The sequence below is a fragment of the Crinia signifera genome, chromosome 1, assembly GCF_055691185.1.
Source record: "Crinia signifera chromosome 1, ASM5569118v1, whole genome shotgun sequence".
NCBI lineage: Eukaryota > Metazoa > Chordata > Amphibia > Anura > Myobatrachidae > Crinia > Crinia signifera.
In genome coordinates, this window is record NC_139217.1 from 268427150 (window position 1) to 268437705 (window position 10556).

Consider the following 10556-nt stretch of genomic DNA (forward strand, 5'->3'; position numbering starts at 1 on the left):
GGTCACTTGTGGGGGGGTTCCACTGTATTGGTGCTTTGGGGGTCTTGCTAATGCGACATAGCACCCACCAACATTCCACCACCAAAAATCACTCCTTCCCTTCTGAGTCCTGCCATGCACCCAATTGGTATTTTTTGGTCACATATGAGGCATTGCCATACTCGGGAGAAATTGGGGCACAGATTTTGGGGTGCTTTTTCTCCTTCATACCTTCTGAAAATGAAAAATTTTGAGCCAGAACTGCATTTTTGTGTAAAAAAATGTAATTTTTCATTTTCACTGCCCAGTTGTATCAAAATTGGTGAAACCCCTGGGGGTTTGAAATGTACACTATACCCTTAGATCAGGCATGCCCAAAGTCAGGCCCGGGGGCCAATTGCGGCCCGTGCTGTCATTTCAAGTGGCCCGCAGCCTCCAGCTGGAAGCAGGCAGAGCATCAGATGTGGAAAGCACAGGACACTAAAGGTGGGGCCCCGGCGAGCGCGCCTTTACCTTGCTGGCTGCTGCAGTGAGGAGGTGCCGGCCGCCACAGTCAGATGTGTTTGGCGTCCTACCCCTGCTGCTGCAATCGTATATCACCCTACTCCACAATCACAGTGACAGCAGTGTTTGGGGAGCGGGCAGCAAGGGGGAAGCTTGCGCCCATAATATGGAGGGCAGCAGTGGGAGCCCAAGCATCTCCTGTCCTTGCAGTGCCTGCTTTGCCTCTCCTTCCTCTGGCTCACACAAGGTGCTGGGAAACATACAGAGAAGGGAGGGGGCAGAGTGGGGGACATACAGTGACGGAGGGTCAGGCTGGGGGACATACAGTGAATGGAGGCAGTGATGGCCATTCAGAGAAGGGGGAGCAGGAGCAGGCTGGGGGACATACAGTGAATGGGGGCAGATTGGAGTACATAGTGAATGGGGGTCATACAGTGAATGGGAGTCATACAGTGAAGGAGGGTCAGGCTTGGGGACAAACAATGACTGGAGGCACTGATGGACATTAAGAGAAGGGCATGCTGTGGGACAGAGTGAATGGGTGCAGAGTGGGGAACATACAGTGAATGGGGGACATACAGGGAAGGAGGGGCAGACTGGGGGACATAGAGTGAATGGGGGCAGAGTGGGGGACCATTCTGATGTGATTAATGATTCAAAGAATGTCAGGCTGAATGGTCGGCCCCCACAGATTTTCACCTCACCAAATCTGGCCCTCATCGCAAAAAGTTTGGACACCCCTGCCCTAGATGAATTCCCTGAGGGGTGTAGTTTGCAAAATGGGGTCACTTGTGGGGGGGTTCCACTGTATTGGTGCTTGGGGGGTCTTGCTAATGCAACATAGCACCCACCAACATTCCACCAGAATCTGAGCTGCAAAATCCAAAAATCACTCCTTCCCTTCTGAGTCCTGCCATGCACCCAAATGGTATTTTTTGGTCACATGTGAGGCATTGCCGTACTCGGGAGAAATTGGGGCACAGATTTTGGGGTGCTTTTTCTCCTTCATACCTTATGAAAATGAAAAATTTTGAGCCAGAACTGCATTTTTGTGTAAAAAATTTAATTTTGCATTTGCACAGCCCAGTTGTATCAAAATTGGTGAAACCCCTGGGGGTTTGAAATGTACACTATACCCCTAGATGAATTCCCTGAGGGGTGTAGTTTGCAAAATGGGGTCACTTGTGGGGGGGTTCCACTGTATTGGTGCTTTGGGGGTCTTGCTAATGCGACATAGCACCCACCAACATTCCACCACCAAAAATCACTCCTTCCCTTCTGAGTCCTGCCATGCACCCAACTGGTATTTTTTGGTCACATATGAGGCATTGCCATACTCGGGAGAAATTGGGGCACAGATTTTGGGGTGCTTTTTCTCCTTCATACCTTATGAAAATGAAAAATTTTGAGCCAGAACTGCATTTTTGTGTAAAAAAATGTAATTTTTCATTTTCACTGCCCAGTTGTATCAAAATTGGTGAAACCCCTGGGGGTTTGAAATGTACACTATACCCCTAGATGAATTCCCTGAGGGGTGTAGTTTGCAAAATGGGGTCACTTGTGGGGGGGTTCCACTGTATTGGTGCTTGGGGGGTCTTGCTAATGCGACATAGCACCCACCAAAATTCCACCAGAATCTGAGCTGCAAAATCCAAAAATCACTCCTTCCCTTCTGAGTCCTGCCATGCACCCAAATGGTATTTTTTGGTCACATGTGAGGCATTGCCGTACTCGGGAGAAATTGGGGCACAGATTTTGGGGTGCTTTTTCTCCTTCATACCTTATGAAAATGAAAAATTTTGAGCCAGAACTGCATTTTTGTGTAAAAAAATGTAATTTTTCATTTTCACTGCCCAGTTGTATCAAAATTGGTGAAACCCCTGGGGGTTTGAAATGTACACTATACCCCTAGATGAATTCCCTGAGGGGTGTAGTTTGCAAAATGGGGTCACTTGTGGGGGGGTTCCACTGTATTGGTGCTTGGGGGGTCTTGCTAATGCGACATAGCACCCACCAACATTCCACCACCAAAAATCACTCCTTCCCTTCTGAGTCCTGCCATGCACCCAACTGGTATTTTTTGGTCACATATGAGGCATTGCCATACTCGGGAGAAATTGGGGCACAGATTTTGGGGTGCTTTTTCTCCTTCATACCTTATGAAAATGAAAAATTTTGAGCCAGAACTGCATTTTTGTGTAAAAAAATGTAATTTTTCATTTTCACTGCCCAGTTGTATCAAAATTGGTGAAACCCCTGGGGGTTTGAAATGTACACTATACCCCTAGATGAATTCCCTGAGGGGTGTAGTTTGCAAAATGGGGTCACTTGTGGGGGGGTTCCACTGTATTGGTGCTTGGGGGGTCTTGCTAATGCAACATAGCACCCACCAACATTCCACCAGAATCTGAGCTGCAAAATCCAAAAATCACTCCTTCCTTTCTGAGTCCTGCCATGCACCCAAATGGTATTTTTTGGTCACATGTGAGGCATTGCCGTACTCGGGAGAAATTGGGGCACAGATTTTGGGGTGCTTTGTCTCCTTCATTCCTTGTGAAAATGAAAAATTTTGAGCCAGAACTGCATTTTTGTGTAAAAAATGTAATTTTGCATTTGCACAGGCCAGTTGTATCAAAATTGGTGAAACCCTTGGGGGTTTGAAATGTACACTATACCCCTAGATGAATTCCCTGAGGGGTGTAGTTTGCAAAATGGGGTCATTTGTGGGGGGGGTTCCACTGTATTGGTGCTTGGGGGGTCTTGCTAATGCGACATAGCACCCACCAAAATTCCACCAGAATCTGAGCTGCAAAATCCAAAAATCACTCCTTCCCTTCTGAGTCCTGCCATGCACCCAAATGGTATTTTTTGGTCACATGTGAGGCATTGCCGTACTCGGGAGAAATTGGGGCACAGATTTTGGGGTGCTCTTTCTCCTTCATACCTTCTGAAAATGAAAAATTTTGAGTCAGAACTGCATTTTTGTGTAAAAAAATGTAATTTTTCATTTTCACTGCCCAGTTGTATCAAAATTGGTGAAACCCCTGGGGGTTTGAAATGTACACTATACCCCTAGATGAATTCCCTGAGGGGTGTAGTTTGCAAAATGGGGTCACTTGTGGGGGGGGTTCCACTGTATTGGTGCTTTGGGGGTCTTGCTAATGCGACATAGCACCCACCAACATTCCACCACCAAAAATCACTCCTTCCCTTCTGAGTCCTGCCATGCACCCAACTGGTATTTTTTGGTCACATATGAGGCATTGCCATACTCGGGAGAAATTGGGGCACAGATTTTGGGGTGCTTTTTCTCCTTCATACCTTATGAAAATGAAAAATTTTGAGCCAGAACTGCATTTTTGTGTAAAAAAATGTAATTTTTCATTTTCACTGCCCAGTTGTATCAAAATTGGTGAAACCCCTGGGGGTTTGAAATGTACACTATACCCCTAGATGAATTCCCTGAGGGGTGTAGTTTGCAAAATGGGGTCACTTGTGGGGGGGTTCCACTGTATTGGTGCTTGGGGGGTCTTGCTAATGCAACATAGCACCCACCAACATTCCACCAGAATCTGAACTGCAAAATCCAAAAATCACTCCTTCCTTTCTGAGTCCTGCCATGCACCCAAATGGTATTTTTTGGTCACATGTGAGGCATTGCCGTACTCGGGAGAAATTGGGGCACAGATTTTGGGGTGCTTTTTCTCCTTCATACCTTCTGAAAATGGAAAATTTTGAGCCAGAACTGCATTTTTGTGTAAAAAAATTAATTTTTCATTTTCACTGCCCAGTTGTACCACAATTGGTGAAACCCCTGGGGGTTTGAAATGTACACTATACCCCTAGATGAATTCCCTGAGGGGTGTAGTTTGCAAAATGGGGTCACTTGTGGGGGGGTTCCTAAATTTTAGCATCTTATGGTGCCTAGAAACCTACATGGTGCCTAAAAAATAATCTCATAAAAAGGAGGCTCCAAAATCAAGTAGGTGCTCCTTCTATTATGAAGCCTGTGGTTTGGTCAACGTGCACACTAGGGCCACATATAGGATATTTATGAAAACAAAAGAATTGGGGGAATCAATTTTTAGTCACATTTCTCTAGTAAAATGTACTGTGTTCCTTAGAAAAATGTATTAAAATTGCAAATCTGCAAAAAAAATGAAATTTTGAAATTTCACCTACACTTTGTTTTAATTCCTGTGAAACACCTAAAGGGTTAACAAACTTCCAAAATGCTGTTTTGAATACTGTGAGGGGTGCAGTTTTTGAAATGGTATCATTTATGGGGGTGTCTCACATACAAGTCCCTCAAAGTCACATCAGAACTGAACTGGTCCCTAAAAAAATCAGTGTTTGAAATTTTCTTGAAAATTTGAGAATTTGCTATTCATATTGTAAGCCTCCTAGTGTCCAAAAAAATTAAAAGGAAGTTGAAATAATGATGGAAACATAAAGTAGACATATGGTCTATGTTAGTTATTAACTATTTTGAGTGGTATGATTATTTGTCTCACAAGCAGAAAATTTAACATTTTGCAAATTGCTAAATTTTCCATTTTTTTACGACATTTTGGTATTTTTCACAAAAAAACACAGACTGTATCGACCCAAATTTACCACTAATTTGAAGTACAATGTGTCACGAAAAAACAATCTCAAAATCACTGGGATAAGTAAAAGCAAAAAAAAGTTATCCCCACTTAAGTGATACATGTCAGATTTGAAAAAAAGGGCTCTGTCAGGAACGCAAAAACTGGCTCTGTCAGGAAGGGGTTAAAAAACATGAGCTCATTAGCTTAAAAAAGTAATAATAAGAAAACGTACAAGAAAATGCTGCTGCGATAGATTGTGCACACTTTAAATAGGTTAGGAAAGTAACCGTAGCTCCAGGTGAGTCCTGTCCTCTTTTGGGCCCAAAAAGAGTATGATTGGTCCTGATATCAGGTGGTAAGATGATGTGGAAGCACTCCACTGGGACTCCTCCAGTTATATTGGCAGAGGCGGCATTCCTCCACAAAGGTGCATCATCAAAGTGGAGGAGGGGGGATGCTGGGCCCTGACTCGGCAAATTACATAGGTGGCGTTCCTCCACAGATGGAAATGATGCCTGTGCTGGGATCCCTGCAATCCACCGCTACACAGTGGGATCTAGTTGTCCCTCCAATTTTGTCATGGGACCAGGAGAAACACTTGGACAAGGGTTGATGATGGCAGCAGTTTTTGTGTACCAATTACCAACGCGTTTCACTGCTCCTGCAGCTTTTTCAAGGTGGTTTGTTCGGTACACAGTGTGGGTATTAATACCCTCAGTGATTAAAACTTTCAGCACATCTATGTTTACCTAATTAACTTGACACATTCACAAATTGAGTCATGGTTTTCGTAAAAATCCTGGACACCGTAGCAAGGCCAAATGGGAGTGCCTGGAATTGTAAGTGATGAGATAGTATAGTGAAATGGAGGAACTGTTGGTGTTAAGGAAGAATAGGGATATGCAAATAAGCAGCCCGTACATCTATCTATATATATGCAGCTATCCAAATAAGGGACGTCCCTTATTTGTATAGCTGCATGTGTATGGGGGTGACCCCTGAAACCGAACAAGCACCCGGGCAAGCACCTTTCAGAAAAAGCTAGTGGGCAGTGCCGGACTTCTGCAAATATATATATATATATATATATATATATATATATATATATATATATATATATATATATATATATTGCCAACATGACAGTCCATAAGCTGTCCATGCAGAAATTCGTTACTTTCACAAATCTGTTCAGAAATTTTAGGATTTAGGAATCAACCCCTTTTTGATGTGGGTCCGGTACAATCACCTCTAGTATGCTCTGTAGATTTCTCCTTTTGACGGATCAGATGGTAGGAGGGGGTATCTTTTGAATAACACAGAGTATCCCCGAGACAACTTCCCCCTCACCTAAGCATCTGCCGTTGTGTTGAACAACTGCTGTACGAAGTGAAAAAGTCGGCCTCCCACTTTGGGGTCTCTCAGAGGGAGGCCCGCCCCATCATGTGGTAAGCTTGTCAGGCTTAGCTGGAGGTTGCCTAGTTGCCCAGGCTTGTTAGGGCTTAGACTTGGCAGGCTTAGAGGTGCAAGGCATACTTTGCACACTTTTTGGGGACGAATCGACCAAAAAGGAGCGGCTTTAGGCCATTGTGGAAGAGCTGAGGTAAGACACAGTTTTGGCAGCTGCCAAGGAAGCTATGATTTTATTAAGCTCCTCCCCAAACACGTCTCCTTTAAAAGGGTAACTGTTCTAGTGTCTTTTTAGACTCTAGATCAGCCTTTCAAGGCTGTAGTCACAAAGTATGACATATTGGCAGTAGCAGTCCAAGATGCAGCCACAGTGGGTCTTTGTATAGCCTCTGTGAGAGTGAATGTTGCCTTGAGGCATTATTCCATGTGCCCATCTGTAGGCTCCTTTAAAAGGAAGACTCCATTAGGTTTCTTAAAATAATCTGTTTTGACACTAGTACTGGCTCGTCCACATCAGCACAAGCCGTATAGCATCAATTAAGGCCGGTATATTTACTGCGCTGGAAGCGTGTACCTCAGCTACCTTGACCCTGGAAGAGTGGTGTCATCATCCTCAGATTGGGGAAGCTGATGCCTAGCAATTTGATTTGTAGTAGGCAGCAATTTTTGCAATGCTGCGGTATGCGCCAGGGTTTATACTACTGAAGATAAAGTATCTACCCATGGTGGAGGGGCCTGCACAATGGGTGGCATAACCACAGGGGGACCCATAGGAGGCTGGAGACGATCCACTAAAGAGCCCAGAAGCTGCTGAAAGGTAGATTAAGGAGGCTACTGTGCAGAAACGGGCAGAGGACTGACCAGGAGGAATAAAGCAATTCACACACAAACCCTCCTGAATAACATCCTGTTCGGACAAGCCTGCAGCACAAGCCTTACAAAATAAGAGCTTGATAGACTGTCTGTGTGTGCTCCCGTTTTGATGTCATTTTGTAAAAATAGAGAGGTACGATAGATTATATAGATAGATATACACATACACACACAAAAAGTATGCGACTTGAGGCGTTAACCTCTATCCTTTCTGGTCACAGAAGGTAAATTTAGTAAAGTTGACAGCAATATGTATAATAGACCTGACAGAAGAGTAGTAAAATAATAGACTAGCACATTAGTCACATACATTGCAGATATTAGTACAATGCTGGTAGAAATAACTGCAAATGCACTCCAGTCAACTACTGTGCTTCTATGGAAGAAAGTAGTGTGCAAATACTGTAAAAGCGATCAGCAGTAGACAGTTTTACAGGGGAGACTAAACTAGAGGTGCGTACACATGGAGCGATAAATCACTGAGTGATATATCGGTCGGAGATATAATGTTCCGTGTCCTGTTTTCATCAGTGACCAGAAACGATCGCTGATTAAAGGGAACCTCTGCTGGGGGAGCCGCAGAGGTAATCAGCTGGGGCTGAAAGGTAGCTAAAAACGGGAGCGCACACCCGGCAAATTATCGCCGGTGCACACTCCAATCACTGTCAATATGGTCGCTCAGCAACCATATTGCCAGTGATTTTTGCCCGTGTGTACACAGCTTAACATTTCAGGAGACCCTTTGCTGCTGGTGTGTCAGAGGAGCAGGGAAAGCAGCTTGAGAGCAGTAAACCTGCAGTAGATTGGTGCCTAAAGCTGGGGAAGCTGCAAGCTGTCACCTCCCCTGTACTGGTCTTCCCCCATCTGCGTACTAGCGAGCCTTGTGAATACACCCAGGATACGTTCGGCGACCCAGTAGTCTAGTGGAGTTCCTGCCGCATGTCCATGCCAGCCGCCACCAGCCATATCCAAACTTTTACGCACTCTCAGAAAGCCTTTCAATGCTGGCCATGCTGCCGAAGAATTTCAGTGTCCAACGGTGTTAGACACCAGGCACCACCTCTGCTGCAAGTACCCTGTTTGATCCATGTTGTGGGGCGAGTTTAGTTGCCAGCAGGGGTGTTGGAGCTGCAGTGCTGTAATCACAAGGACAGACATTGCGGCAAGCTCTCTGCTGAAAACATGGTGCACCAGCTTCATGCTGGCCCCAACAATAAAAAGGAGGGGCTGAGCATGTAGGTGGGGTTATAAAGAAAAGGAGCCGTGAAGCCTGGGAACCATGAAAACTTTGCAGATGATTGGTGCCCGGTCCTCTGGATCTGCCCACAACCCCCAATGTCACCCTGTGGGACCCATGAGTCCTGAAGGAGGAAGGTGCGTTCAGCCTGTATCAGAAGTGGAGTAGCAAAAGTAACGGGGCAATCCTGGATGGTTTAAAGCAGGCATGTCCAACCTGCGGCCCTCCAGATGTGCTGAAACTACACATCCCAGCATGCATTGCCATCATTCCCTAATAGCCAAATTGTGGCAAGGCATGCTGGGATGTGTAGTTTCAGCACATCTGGAGGGCCGCAGGTTGGACATGACTGCTGTAGACCAAAGGACCGCATCCCAATCAGAATCTATTACATCCTGCCAATGGTCCTAAACTTCTTCTGGCTCATTGCTTGATGACTGGACAAGTTCAACAGAAACAAAAGACTTGGGACCAGGCTATACAGAATATCTGTCCACACATTTATCTGTTTCACTTCTGCCTTTGTATATTAAGAAAACCACCAGGGGCAAACTCTTACATTACAAGCAGCACCCGGGAAATTAACAGTTTAATTTATTCACTGGTCTACAACTTTCTTTGGGCTGAGGGATACAATAAAGACCATTTATAACCAGCTCAAAGTTTTTCTTACATGCAGAATGGGAATTGTGTAAGACTAGCAAAACTGCACAACAAACTACAAAGTGCTGACCTAAGTAGTGTGCATTTTGTCTTTGGCGATTGATTCATGCTCAGCGATGTAGAAATGCATCATTTCAGTTTCTGCTTTGCCTAATGTAGATTGCATTTTAACAGTTCACCTGCAGTCAGTACAGAGGTGGTAACTATAAGCAACAATTTCAAGCCCATGTATGACACTTGAAAATGGCAAATCGTGTCCCTCTGCGTATTGCCCCTGTTGCAGGAACTACCTGGACTCCCAAGCAGCCCACTTAACGAAATACTACATTAAATACACGACAAAGAGGAGTCAAACATTCCCGATGGTATCTGGTTAGTTAACCAATTCATCACTACCATTCAGTTGAGCAGAAACATCATTTATCATTTTCTGTATAGTGCAATATATATTTACATATACAGAATGTTGTTTCTCCAGTATCTTTCCAAATATGATCATGTGGGTATTTTTGTGGTAAAGAATTTAGATGAAGGTTCAATAAGGATTAATGTGAATAAATATCCCAGCTAAAGTTTTGGGAAATTTGGTTGCGCTATATAATGCACATTTCAGAAGTTCTGTGTTATTTACTTTGGTCAACGCTGTAGAGTGTCCTACAATCATTCCAAAAGCATTTCATGGCACACTCCATTCAAATGCCCCCAAAAGACTTAAAGCGAAAAAAAGGAATAAACAGCAACAATTTATACTATACCATTGCACACCAAAGGGATGTACCACTACTTATCTGTCTGTAGCAACACTACTAAAATCAATTCTAGGCTTCTAAATAGAGAAGTTTTAAAATTGAAGAAAACCCTTACCACCCTTTTACACTTTGTCAAACAAATTGATATGGCAAAATAAAGCTGACTATTAGGTTATTAATTTCAATTATCACTCTAACATTAACAAAAATGTATATTTAATATTGTAGAAATCAAATGCTTTTTGCTACTCATTAATTTAAGATTTTAATAATCCGGTTCTTACTCAGCCAGCGCTCAACTTGCTTACCTAGCTTTCACAGCTAGTAAACATGTAAAAGGTCATGGAAAACAAACCCATTAGTACCAATTACACCATATGCATATGTAACAGGAGATTTACGCTGCAGTGATTTGGATGCTGCCTATACTAACTTGCATCACTGCAAGAGAACTGGTATGCTGACTTTGGAAAGGTCGACAGGCATTAAGTCAACTACTGAAGGTTGACAGGCCTTAGGATGACAGGGTCATTAGGTCGACATGGGGAA